Below are 14,744 nucleotides of genomic sequence, written 5' to 3' on the forward strand. Positions count from 1 at the left end.
ATAAATGGCTTCCCGCACATGTTAGGGGGCAATTGACTGCACACATGTCCTACTTGTGCCCCCTGGTGACACTGCACACAATTACCTCAACAGAAAGCACACGCATTCCATCAATGTGCAGGCAACAGTGGACCACGTGGGAATCGCCACCAACGTCTTCGCCAACTACCCAGGCAGTGTGCATGAGTCCTACTTATACCGACAGTCCATCATCAACCAGCGCTAACAGGATGGCACCAATGGAAATGCACTGCTCGTTGGCAAGTACCAAATGAACACACCACACCCCCATCTCCACAATCATGCAACTCACAACTCTGGGAATGCACACGTCACAGCCTCACATTCAACATGCCAAACAACATGCCCACCCACCAGAGATGACAGCATAACGTACTGTGGCAACCTGGGCTAGCCATGTACATGAGCCATCAATGGCATGGCACCTCAGCCCAAAATAGCGGAATGTGGGGAGAGGTGGGAACCAGGCATGTGCGAAGGAGGCAAGTGACCCATGAATGAGAAGGTACACAATGCCAAGTGTGGCGGACATGTGCTGGATTGCCTGCAGTATGCAGACCACAGACATAGCCATGTCCACATGCTCTGCTGATGTATGGAGTGTAGTGGATAGTGGATGCAACCAAGTTACCCCAGCCAGTGGGGAAGATCCCGGAAATGTAGCTTGTGACGTCCCCCCCCTGTAAGCGTAAGCGGAGTGGGCTGGCCCGTCGTACGCCAGGCTAGTGTAGGGGTGTGAATAAAAAGCACGTTGCTCTGGGCGTGGTTCTCTTCTGGAATACCCAATGTCTCTGCCAGGACGGCGCCTGCCACGAGGCCGATGCCGTGAGCGGTTTTGCCTGCGATCCTGTGCACCTGCTGCACCCCGGCCCGCTTGTCCCCAAACCCGTCTTGCCTGCGCCTGCACACCCAGGCCTCACTGCTCACCTGCCGACACCGGTGTGTGTCAAGGAGGTCCCACCACGTGCCGGCGCAAGCCCCAAGCCCGAGGCCCGCGAGCATAGCAGCCTCCTCAGACCATCACAGCCTCCGCGACCCAGGCCCGCAGTACTCCTTTCTTGTTGACATACTCCACCGGCCTACACAGCTGCCAAGTCGGTTTACACATGTGGAACTGAGTCTTGATTATACAATGGCAGAGCACACACTTTATGGTAGATTTCATGTCACTGTACTCCCTTCGATGTGGTGCCACCAACTCCATGCCTAGCATCCGAACGACACCTGTCTGTGGTCCCTTGCTGACTACTGCCTTCGGCCTACACTGCAGTTGAGTAGGTCACACAGTTGGAACTGAGTCTTGATTTGTGTATGGCAGAGTTCATTTCATTGAACGCATGGAGAGGAGTAAGAGGAAGACGTGGTGCAGTCCGGAGGAAAAAAGGATCCTCGTTACGGAGGTGATCAAACACTGCCAACAACTGCTCTGGTGTCACTAACTCTGTGCATCGAGAGCCAACGACACGTGGTTGTGGGCCCTGCTGACTGCTGCCTCGGGCCTACACTGCGGTCGAGTATGTCACACATTGGGAACTCAGTCTTGATTTATTTATGGCAGCTTTTATATCATTGTACTGGCCTCATCGCAGACGGCATACCACTTCAGCTCTGGTGCCACTAAGTCTGTTCCCCGACAGCCATGGACACTTTCTGGATGAACTTTGGTGGCGACTGAGTCTATGGACTGAGGGTTGTCTTCACCATCATGTCATGATACTGATTTTTTGGTAAAAACGAGGCTGTAGTATTCCACTCCTCAATTTGCTGCTTCCGGATGGCTTCTGCCCTCTGCATCATGCCCTGGAGGACACCTTCCACTGTCCCCCGCAACCCTCCGGCACATTCATCTTCGACATCAACGAGGACCCGCTCATTCTGCGTGGCCCTACCTCAGTGCACCGCAAGTCACCATCCCGTAGCGGTGTGCCTGTGCCGGCCACAGTGCATCCAGGGCCACTTACTCTGTCCAGCTCTAGTCATGGACCTTGTCCGGTGAAGTATTGGATGGCCTCTGAGACGATGGCCTTGGGGTCATCAACGCCATGTGTCTGTGGCCCTGCGCTGTCCGCTGCCTCCGGCCTCAACTGCAGTCCACCAGGGCTCACACATCAAATCGAGTTCTGATAGGCCCGGACGTCGCATTACCGCAGGAGGCACACGCCACCACTGCCAGAACCACCTCCAAATGCCAACTGCCATAGTCGAAACAGCCGTACTGGCAGGCTAACGGAGTTGCTCACACCTGTCATGGATGCCATCATATGCCTGATACCCTGCTCAGCACTCCAGGTGCCACTAACTCAGTGCACCACGACTCATGGACCATTTCTGAATGAGTTGTGTGCTGTGGAGAGCTCACGCAGCAATGTCACCTCAGGCAGTGTAGGACACCTGGGACGATGATGAGGAAGATGATGCAGGTGTAACTCACCCCACTGCAGCTGCATCAGGAATTTCCTGAAGAGACACCATCCTAGACATTTTCTTCACATGAGCACGCTCAGCTCTAGTGCCCCAACCTCAGTGCACTGCAACTCACGGACACTTCTGTTTGCAGATTGGGTGACCTCTGTACTTGCTCCGGCTACCACCATGATGCTCCGCAGTTGTCTCTGTAATGCTGGTGTTTTCTGTTTCCGTTTTAATAGTGTTCACTGTTCAGGTTGTTGCCCGCACCAACCACTCCGTGTGGGCTGGCTTACACTCACACCCCAGACATCCAGCACAGGCGTCACTGTACATGTGACCCTGCCAATAAAGAGGCTGGGCGCACGTGCCCGTAACCAGTTCCACAAACTATCTGCGTGTGTACGTGTGGTCATGATGTATGCATGAGGGCCCCAGGCCCTACAACATTACATTGTGCTGTGTACAGCAGATGCAACCATGTCACTGCTGGCAGCGGGTAAGACCTTGGACATGTAGCTTTGTTGTCACCCACTCAATACGTAAGAGGAGTGGACTGGGCCATCGTACGGAGTTCCAGCGTGGGGGTGTGAATGATAATTCCGGGGTTCTGGCCGTGGTTCATTACAGGAAATGTGCATATGCATGTGTCTCTGTCGAGGTGTGGGTCTCCTTTGTGGGGTGTAGGTGGTCCCTGATGGGACTTGAACACCCACGTATGTGATCTAGTTCGGCTTCCATGAGCTCTGACACCACCCGCACCTGTTCGGCCACCTCCTTTTGGTATTCTGACACCTGGCATTGGAATGCGATGTGTGCCAAGGTGAAGTGTTGGGAGCCAGCCGTGGTGACAGGTGCTTCCTGATGAGTACTCTGGTCTGCTCTGCTGTAGGTGTTGTTTGTCAATCTGAAATGTGAAGGGGAGATGCATGTTGACATTGTGTTGACATGTATGTTGGCACATTGTTCTAGTTTACATGCAGACTGTATGACAATGTACGTTGTGAATGTTTGGGAAGTGCTGAATATTTGATGCGGGACAGTGGACATTTGGACTACATGACGGAAGTGAGATTGTACACGTACATTTCCATCTCACAGTTTCCTTCTATGTTGGATGTGATTGGCCTGTTTCTGCGCATGAGCGTACCCAGTTGTGTCCTCTGTTCTGCAGTGTCGGTGTTGCACTTTGTACCACATTGTCGTCGGATGTGCTGTTATTGCTATGTGTGTGTGCTGCAGTGTGCCACGGGGATCAGGGACATGATCCAGGGTAATTGTGGTCGTTGTGAATGTGTGCTATTGTGCCCATCTCCCCCCGTCCCCCCAGTCCCTGGTCGTTACTCACCCTGTTGATGTTGTGTCAGGTCCTATTGAGCTGTGTACGGACTCCCAACTCCTTGCGCCGTCTCTACCCTGATGACTGTGGCCTCCATTTCCTCCAGCTCCTCCTGTGGCGCAGGACTCCCACCTCCTGTCTCCGTTGCTGCCTTCCTGTTAGCAGCGGGTTTGTGCTTGGTTTGGCTTTTTACATCATGCCAGTACCTCTTGTCCTCCTCCATAGACCTCCTCAACACTCCGACTGCATTCACGTTTGTCATATTGACGTTCAGTGGATGGTAGTGTTCTGTCACCTCTGTGACGCTGATCTGGTTTTCCTGGGGACTGCACCCCGTCTGCCTCTTCATCTTCTCCTTGGCCTTCCCTGACCACGAGGTTCCTTGCTGGTGGTCTGTGGGGCTTGTGGGGTTCGCGTTGGCCTCTGCACTCGGTCCGGGTGCATCCATGGTGCTACGCAGTTTCTTTTTTTCTCACTTTTTTTTTGTTGCTTTTATAGTGCATTTTCCCGCATGACGTGTGGGAATTGCAGGCCTGTCGCTGGTTTTCGCTGATTTTTGTATCGCGATTGGCGTCATCGCTACTATTTTCGCATTTGTTTCGGGTTCTTGCGGTGTCGCGTTGATTTTAATGCGTTCATTTGACGCGTTATCGTGTGGGTCTATCGCATGGTACCGCCTTGTTGAGAAGTTATTTTCCTGCGATAGACTGCGATGTGAAGAGTTGCGTTAAGCTACTTTTGCGGTAGGTATCACACGTTCTTGAGAATATGGCCCCAAATGTATGCATGATGATAAGACAAACATACGAAAAGTCCAATAAAGTCATCAAAAATTACATGCCGTTCCAATCTAGGAAAAATAGGACAAACACAAGTAAAAATGTTCCATTCTTTAAAAAACAGTGGGTGCTCACCCATGTTAACTCACACTCCATACGCAACTTAGCACAAGGAATATCTCACCCTACAAAATGCGGGTACCACACCACCTCACTACCACAGGGTACCCATCTCGCCTCACACCAAGGCAAAACTACGCACAGGGTATATTCACAACCCCTAAACAGTGGGTAATTCATAACTCAACCCACCTCACTTTGCACAAACAGGGTATCTATCATCCCAACAAAATTACACACAGGGTATCATCACAACCCCCAAACAGTGGATATCTAACACCACCTTGCCTCACACTCAAGGCACAACACTAACCGCAGGGCCAGGGGCTCCTAGCCCTCTACTGCACTTACACACAGGGTATGATCACAACCCCTTCACAGTGGGCTCCACAAAACCCACTTAACAAAAGAACAACACACCTAAAAAAAAACCATGGTAAACCATTGCATCAAAATTGAGCATGGCATACATCCGACACAAACATTAGAAACATGCAAAATAATGAGCATGTGCCACCATGAACAACCAACAATGTCTCTTATTACCACCAGTGAGCGAAGTCTCACTCGAGTTGACCGATGTAACCGGCTTGTGAAACACCTCACCTCACCGATGAAATTCCATTTCACTAAGTCCAACAAGAACTTTGCCTTGGGCAGCTGCAACAGGGACCGCAGGTTTATTGAAGAAAAACGTTGAAACACTACCTCTCTGAATATTTTCTTTCCTGATGCCATCCGCTTCAGCAATGTCCATAGTCCAGCATGCACACCCATCCAAGAAAGGTGATGACGACAATTACCTCCACAGCTGTACAAACCGAATGTCACACACAGCAGGGCCCCTCCGAGATACCAATGAAGAAATGCCGGTTCGCCTTTAAGGAAAACAACATGGCGGCACATAGTTGACGCCGTGCCAGGTGGCTCACGGCGTGTCAAAGCAGCAGAGCATCCCTAAGCAGTCCCAAGTTGCTCAGATACCATTACGTCAGAAAGGATCCCACGAAGACAGCACTGCAGGGCTCGAGGAAGCAGGTAGGATAGCGTGAGGGGAACTACGTGCTGTCTTTTTTTCAAACCGCAGGGACAGCGGGTAAACTGCCAACTATCCAAACTCGCCCAAGTTTCTGACAGTTCCTAGTAAAGCACAAAAGAAACACACAATGTGGGGAGCGAGAACAACCAACGAAGCCCCACTCCACTCAAATAAAAGGCAGGGAAGCTGAATCTCCAGATTGATGCTGTCCCATGTATGTAGGTACTTGTGACTTCTGCTCACACGTGTAGCTCCACTGAGCCACAGAGACGGACACCAAAATCCAATGCGGTCCTCCATAAGCTGGAGTGTGAGCCTCTCACTCAATGCTCTCCCTCAAATGTGAACAAATACCTCACTAGTTGACACACAGGAAACAAAGCGAGGAGACGCACGTTCCCCAGATTTTGTGCACAAATATATTTTTTTAGGTCTGCAGGATGAAAACAGCTTACTGCTTCTGCTGTACACTGCGCTGGCCTGTCAGCTGTCTTTTCTTATAGACACTGGTAGGGCTACCAGGTGCAACTCTTCTTTATCTCTCTTTATCTTTATCATCATGTCTTCTTCTTATATTTATCTTTGTTTCAACTGACACTTCACAGCTCTACTGGTCTTTCATAAAATTTCTATGCTCACATGGGTCTTTTTCGCTCGTCGCCAGTGTTACAATGATGTATTCCACGCAGGCAGGTCTTGTAAATAAAGGTTATGGATTTATTCATCAGGTTACTTCTTCAGTTACAGGTTACAGGAAGACGGTAAGATCCATATTATGCCTCAACAGGAGCAGCCTCCTTTCTGCTCAGCCCATCCACTCCAACTGATTCTTCCTCAAGCACAAACACTGTAAACATTCTAATGACCTCACCATTGGCTAAGCAGCAAGGCAGAGAACAACAATAGGGAGGATGCATTAACTAACAAGTAGATTATAACACATTGCTTGTTGCTCGTTCTATGTGTGTTAAAGTTACACTACTGCCAAGTGCTGTGCCTATTTTGTGTAACTTGCCCGAAACCACATGAAGCTTTCACATACGCCTCCCAATGCTGCACTTCTGATGTGTGTGAGTCATGCTTGCACTAGTGCACTCTGATGTTGTGACTGTTTCTTGCACTTGAATCAAACCTCCAGTGCTGCCTTTTGGTTGTGCTTAAGAGGGTTGTTATCTGATGCTGCCCATTGACGAACGTGTTCTGTGGCTTTAAGAGAAGCTTTCACTGGTCCCACAGTGCCAGGCTTGGAAAAGTACTACAAAGAACAATATTACCAAGCAATGTTTCAATAATAAGTGTCTGCTTGCTTAGAGTGTGTACCACAATGAAGCCGCTCCCAGTGGGGTGTCGCTAGTGCTAGTGCAGTTTAGTCTGGAAGTGCAGGCGTCTCACAAAAAGTGAAGGACTGGTCTCACACACCGCCTGGTGTCATGCTTCATCATAGACCAGTCCTTGCCCTCTAAAAACTTGGTTTGATAGAGGGCGGGCATACACCTGACAACAGGGATGCACTTCTAAACTAAGTGGGGGCCCATGGGAAAAAGTAGTGAGTTAAAAGGCCATTAAAGATGTCAACTTAAATTTAATAGTGCTGGCATCTATATGGTAGTTAAAACAAAGTGATCGGTGTACTGGGGATATTATTGTCCCCCCACCGCTATCAATGCTTGCTTAGAGTGCCTGCCTGCTAGCATACTCTGGTGGCTTCATAACACTGGAAACGTCTGGTGCAACTGTTACCCAGTTCAATATTGCTACTTTTATAGTTTTGGGGGACATAACGCTGTCCCATCTCTTCTAGGCTTTGAAGAAGCAACCTGCAGAGTGGACAGGGGTCTCTGCAGCAGGCACCTTAGCACACTGAACCATCTCACCAGACAGCCTTAATTGTTTAGTTAGGAAACAACCACAAAGGTTAAATAGCAAAAACGTGAGGGTTAGAAAAAAATACGATTAGGAAAAGCATGTTTTTCCTTTCTAGATATTTTAAAAGTTATGCAAATTAACTGTCAGAATTTCTTTTTTGTACCAAACTAATAATCTTTTTTCCCCCTAAATTTTATAGTTCGCCACTGGTTGTAACTGTAGTCATAGACAGACTTGCATAGGCAGCAGTGACGAGGCATGACTGTAGAATGAGGGGCAGATTTACAAGCCCATTGCGCTACTTTTGCGTCACTTTTAACATGGGAAAAGTGACGCAAAAGTGTCGCAAGGGGCTTGTAAATCTGCCCCTGAGTTTGCACTGGGTAATGCTGCTGAGAGAGAAGGGAATCAACCTGGCTATTAATAACTTACGCGAGCCACTGCTTACTAGCACGTGTTATATGTGTTACTGCAAGACAACGTTAACAGATACTAAAGTTGTATCTAGGCATCACCTCTCCTTGCTGGAGTTATTTGACTTGCACCACTGCAGTTAAGTTAGGGGAAATAGAGAAGTGTGTTCATGGCAATGGTGGGGAGTGCGGACATGTGAATACAATGTCACATGCGTCGTGATGCAGCTTACGGATCGAGGCATCACCCAAGGAGGGGGCCAGCCAGCTTCATTGCTTTCATTAGGGTCCATGACAACCTTGCTACACCGCTGAGTCACTAACTCCATAAATGCAGGCTCAGGCAAAAAAATAGTTACACAAGATACTGGCAAATCACTTTATACTCTGAAGGCAGAATTTCACAAACTTTTCGTGGAATTTTGTGAAAAATTTACAAAAGTATCGCACATCTCTATTTGACAAGATAGTAAAGCTTGTGAGAATTGTTTGATGAAGAAATTATTTTAACATTGGTACTGACAGCCAGAATACTGAAAAGTTTACTGAAATGTGGATTAAAGAGATCTTTTGATGTATGGAGGAGCGAATGGAGCAGCGATGAGTTGCAAGAGCTGCTTCTGATGAGGCTGAATGCAAAGAGTGTCTTGTGTCGACCTTATATCAATTGTTTAATACCTGGTTTTTTCCACAGGTCTCACTTGCAAGTCTCTAGAGACAGCTCATTTTGATTTGAGAGCTCCATAAATAAATTAAAAACAAGCAATTGCAATGCAATTGGTCTCACCTTTGGGACCTTATATGCATTTAGCTATGCAGCACATTAGTCTGGGTGCTGAAACATCTACTTTTCTTTAACATGGAGGGAATGTAAGCACCAAACTGCGTAACACGCCAGGTATGGGAACACATGGAGAGAAATATTGCCTTTCAGCGGGAAATGGTATAGTCCAAAGCTCTGTTTTTAATATAAAATCAGGGCCTTTGGTGGTCATATCACTGAAAATAAAAGATTTGAAAAAAATAATATTATCTACGGGTGCTCATGGAAGACAATTTCTATGGACTGGAATCTAGAGAATGCTAAAGTGATTCTGGTATTTTACTGACCTCTGCTGGTCGTTTTCTATCAAGAAAGTTAAATAGAGGCAGTTGCCAGGAAAATTAAAAAAAGAAAGTCCCTCAGCAGAAAGTAATTCTGGTATTTCACTGACCTCTACTGGTCATTTTCTATCAAGACAGTTAAATAGAGGCAGTTGAACAAGCAGAAAGCAATTCTGGTATTTTACTGACCTCTACTGGTCGTTTTCTATCAAGACAGTTAAATAGAGGCAGTTAAACAGAACAGAAAGTCCCTAAGTGGAAGCAGACAAGTCCTAGTGCTGATCTCTAGCGCCCACAACGTTCATACCCATATAAGTATATACTAAGGTATATACAAGAGTTCTTGAATGCTCGACCTAATAAATAAGTTGAGTGGGGAGGTGGGCTGGCAGTTGGGGCTGTACTTTCCCTATCGGAAGCAAGGCTAAGACTGGAACACGTTAGGGCAACTACATGCTTTACAACTGCAATACGTACACAAAACTTGCAATATTTATATACCTATCTTCTTCATCTTCCATCAAACACCTACAATCCGATAATTTCAGTTTGTTACTATTACCCCTGGCCCTTTTGGTGCAAACACAGCCTGGTTATCTTTGAGAGCCCACTATTGTACGGCTTCCTATTTCTCAAATGCCTACTTTTATTGTTATATACATATCCACTCACGCCCCCCCTTCCATTTTAGCGTTGGGTCTCTATTTTATTTAGTGCCTCCCCAACTGTGAAATGTGTGTTAAAAGAATGAGATTTGGCAATAGTCTCCTCAAGTGCGGAGGGACCTGGCTCCCAAGGGTTTTATAGACTATGTACACCAGGAAAGCCCTCAGGTGTGTACCAACCATTCTGACTAGCAAGAGTGATGACTACCAGATGTTTCAGGGGATTTGGGAGTACCTCTCCTCCATTCCCACCCTGCGATATTTTGCAGAATGAGCCACAACTGAAGGTTTCTGGCCATCCTCATATTTCCTATGAAGATCTGTGAATTGCATCCAGAACACTAGGAGGAAGATTTAGCAGTTTTTCAAGCAGGCCGGAACCAAATTTGCTTGGCTGTTTTGCGTAAGCTGGAAAACACAGCCCAGAGCCATATCTGCGAATACCTTTCACAACGCACAGCCTCACAGTGCTAACATGCATTGATTTCTGGCTCGGACAAGCAGTAGCATAGCATGATTTCCATGAGCCGTTGTGCAAGCAAAGGAAATTCCCCCTTTGATTACTGTTGTGGTAGTAAACCACAAGAAATTATCAGGGTTCTATGGACCCCGGTGACACTGCACATGATGCACCAAAAGTTGCTATGCCTCTACAGAAAAGCCTGGGGTTTTTTGTGATTCACTAGCCATCCAAAAACCTGAAAGGAGATTGCAGCATGTTTAGGTGTCCTGCCAAGATAGTTGAATTTAGTCAGTTAACCAGCTAATAACTGTCAGTCATGCAAGTGTTTTTGTGAATACTGTTCGTGCTCACTTCAAGCCGAAATGCTGGCCTTGCAATTAGAACTGTCTGTCCAGAATGCCAAGCAAAGGAATCTCTGGTGGGCGGAAAATATTTTAATAGGGAGGTAACTATCCTCCAAGTCAATGGCATATACGAAGCCCCTTGATAATACAAAGGTCACTATTCAAATGGGATGATTTTTTTCACTCTCCAGAGGTTGATTATAAGCTGGTAGACAGCAGAGCATTCGGGACCATGATCTGGATGGAAGGCCAGTTCTCAACCACAATCCCTCCTTGGAACTCGGTCAATCACACCTTCTCTAGTAGAATTTGCACTCCGAGTTGCAAAGCCTAAATAGTCATCTTGCCCAGGGGTCAGTCAAAGATCTGAATCCAGTGGTAGGTTTGCGTATTCCAGGAAGTCGCCTCCTTTCACCACGTCCAGAATCCAAGCATCTGAATGCAAGAATTTGAACAACCTTAATGTGGCAAAGTAAATCCATAGAGAGGAGTCAGGATAAAGAACAGAGGAGATGGTCCTTTCCACAGTGAGGGCTTCTGGATCCAGGGAACAGTGAAGGTGGATGCCCTAGCCAGAGATAAGACTGCATGTTCTCTTCTGTATCAAAAAAGTTGAACCATGCCATGTACGAAGAGGACTTTGTGGGACGCAATCTGGATTCATCTTGTTTCATGGGAAGGCATGAGTGAGCATGTTTAAGTAATTCAAAAAGGCATGGTCTAAACAGGTTTTCACAGGAAGGGAAGTTTAAATAGTACTGACGTCTGAGAGGATGTCCCTTTCCAGGAGCTGAGCAAGTACTGAATCTGAGTTGCCTCATACAACCCCCCCCCCCCCCCCCCCCATCAGCGCTGCATCTCACAATGTGTCAAGCAATAGATGTGCACATAACTGCTTTTCTTCTTCATTAATTCTAGGATAAGCAGCAATCCTCTGCTTTCTCTAATTCTCCAAATGACATGAAGCCCTTAAACCGCTACGCTTGAATTTAGGCACGAAGGCTCCTTACATCCCTACCCTCGTTTATCCACAGCATTTGAAGGTGTTGGATCCTAGGTGTCACTGTGACAATGGCGACCAGACAAAACGAAGTACATTTTTCTTTCTTTCTGTGAATTACTTTTGAAACCCATTTAGCAGGCACATCTTTAATCAGTAACGTCGTACTGCAAACGTCTTTGTCTCCTATTCGGATGAAAACCTTATCCAGGGATATCCTAACACTGAGTTGAAGGGAATACATTATTGGTGGATGATGTTTCCATAAACTGGCTTATATTTACTTCAACACTTTCACCACATATACTTCTCTGAAGATACCACATCTGGTTCCACCTCCCAAGCATAATTGTCTGTCCCATAACCTATGGCCATGCAGTTGTGGATTTAGGTGGAACTCACCTGCCTTTCCACGACTGTGTTGTTTTCTGTTGTTGCAATCTGCCTCTGCAATTGTGCAGCAGATATGGGTGTCGGGGGAGCAACAGGGGCCTATATTACTGATAGAGCGTTGCTGATGCGAAAATTGTAGGGGTGCACCATATTCATTGTTAGTCAGCACCCGCATATAACTGAGCATGTTATTCAAGTATAATGGAAATGTATTCATTGAAATAGACAAGTAGAAATGTAAGCAGGCCTCGAGAGAAGGAAAAGGCCACCAGTTATACTGAAACGTATTGGTATATGTAATGCTTAGTATAATAATGTCATGTATTCAGAGACATTAAGTCATGTTAGTGGAACGCAGAAGATAGTTCTCTTAAGAATGAGACAGATAATTAGAATTGGTAATTATAGTGTGTTTAGTTTGAGGCCTAACCATATATGTAAAGTGAAGGCCTTCGTTTATGCTAGCCATGTTTTATTAGGACGACAGGATTTTAGCAAATCTTAAATTGCAGAGAGTTGTGAAACCTCATGATGTTAGGGGTTTTTTCTGTCTAGCATTTGGCTGCAGGTACAAGGCCATGTAGCTCGTTAGTTAGAATGAGTCTTTGTTCAAATGGAATGGAGACAGAAGGAGTAGACATGAAGGGAGTGGATTGGAATGTAAGGTTGCAACTCCTGGTACAGAAAAGGCCTGGGACCCAAGGTCGAATTAGTGGAAAGGAAGATGAAAGGATCCAAATGGAAATCTACTGAAGGAAGAAGCTGCCTGAAGGGGTGTGCTGAAGGGCGTGTACAGCTTTTTGGGGTTTTGTATTAGGGACAGAGCCCCGTGGGTTGGGCAGACGAGACTTAGGAGAGGGACTGAAAGGAGCATCATAGATCAAGCTCTCATATGGTGAAGACTTCTTAGGAAGTTTCACTGCTGACACCTTTTATGCGATCCTCACCTGGAAAGGGAATGTTGAGTAGGGATGTCCCCTTAGAATAGAGTAGGGACAGTAATGATTTGATTCATGAATTTGAACTTTGATATCACAATTGCTATAGTGTATTTGATGCTTTTGGAAGCTGTAATCCTGTTTATCTTTAGTCGTATGCGGATACTTCGTAGACTGGCATTTGTATTAGTCCCCATTTATCTTTTGTGCCTTGTATTGAGGTGCCTATATATTCAGATGTTTTTACTGATAATAAAAGGTCAACCTCCGAGATCATGAGTCTTCTTTTCTGAGATGTCAAACTGCAGTAAATACGATCTGATAATTGTGTTTCCTTCCCCTATGCTATTAGACAAGTAAAAAGATCCTGGGGACCTGAGTGGGTTCTTGTAGGTAATTAGATGAGAACAAGAACCGGCGTTCCCAGTTGGTAGCAAACGAGGATGGTTTCTTTCTGATAGCGAGGGGAGAATTGAGATTAGGATAAGAGATCCTTGAGGCCCATCAATGATAAGTGAGGTTGAATCATCGGAGGGCGAACGGCAGACGACCTGGCTGACGGACATAGATGTCGAGTAGCAGTGCGGCAGCAAGCAGAAGCTAGAAGAGTGAGTATGAACAAGATACGATGTTGTAGATTGCGGTGTTGTGTTATGTGAGATGTTTTGCGGAGTTAGTGTGAATGTTGTGTGATTGTGAGATCAGGCTGTGAGCGCGCGCAGCCCGGGAAAGTCTTAGGCGATGAGAAACCTAAGCGAGAGGGTGTAGAAGACACCCCTGGTAGATTTTGTTGACCATTGATCGTGAGGTACCATCGATCACTTGGACCGAGATAGGGGGAGCGAATGTATGAGTGTGTGGCAACCTGATGCTGGTCGCGGGTTGTTGTATGTGGAATTGAGTATTTGAAACCTATCAGAGGCGATCTGTCTGCCCGGCAGGGACAGACAGTAACCAACCGAGGTCGACAATTTCGAGAGACTGTGGACGGACAGTCAGAGACTGTGGACGGACAGTCAGAGGCTGTGGACGGACAGCCAGAGGAGTAACTTGTTTGGGATCAAACGGTTATTTCAGCGTGTGAATGGGACGAATGCAAGGGTGAGATGAGCGGTGTGCAGGAGGGGAACTGCTGCGAGTGGAGGAACTGTGACGTCAGAAGGTGTCGCGCTGCGATAGGCTGGTTGGTGTAGTTCGCGCCGCCATTGGCAGACAGATACCAGGAAGTAAACAGAGATCGTGTGCGTTTGGTATTTGGTCATGATGAAATGTTTTAAAGTTTTTCGAGAATTGTGTCGAGGGGATGAACATGTGGTTACTCGAGAGGGTGCAGAGGCCCCTCCGGAGGACATGCCAGCACACTACATGGCAAGAAATGTAGGGTTGCATACCATAGTTTGGCTTGAGAATTGGCATAAAATGACTCAAGGAGAAGGAGAGCTAGCATTTCCACGGTATGGTTCATTCATATTAGCAGTGTTGTATCAGCTGAAGACTGTGATGGCAGCTTTACGACCTATGCCGAGGCCCACACAGTTTGAAGCACTACATGCGTGGATTAGAGCAGCGCATGATAAGGAGAGAGGCAGAAATCAGGAAAGGGTGAAAAGGTCAGTTCATGCGTTCCAAGATGCTAGATGGGATGCAGCGGAGAAAAGATGGAGAATGCAAGCAATAGAGGGACATACATTATATCCCTTATTAGAGACAACAGGAAAATCAAAGGAAAAGACAGTAGACGGGGAGGAAGACAGTGAAACGGATGATAGCCTGGTAGAAAGGTTGTTATCCGAGAGACCACCTCCGTACAATCCGGCTGCCTCAGAAGGCAATGAGACAAAGGAAGAAGAGAGT

At 46.8% G+C, this 14,744-nt stretch overlaps 1 protein-coding gene across 1 annotated transcript in view; it reads right to left on the bottom strand.

Moving 5' to 3' along the window:
- Positions 1–14,744, bottom strand: part of NLRC3 (NLR family CARD domain containing 3) — an 820,465-nt gene that overhangs the window by 207,959 nt on the left and 597,762 nt on the right. The gene's annotated exons all lie outside the window — the stretch shown is intronic.

Source organism: Triturus cristatus, chromosome 10 (assembly GCF_964204655.1).
Source record: "Triturus cristatus chromosome 10, aTriCri1.1, whole genome shotgun sequence".
Classification (NCBI taxonomy): Eukaryota; Metazoa; Chordata; class Amphibia; order Caudata; family Salamandridae; genus Triturus; species Triturus cristatus.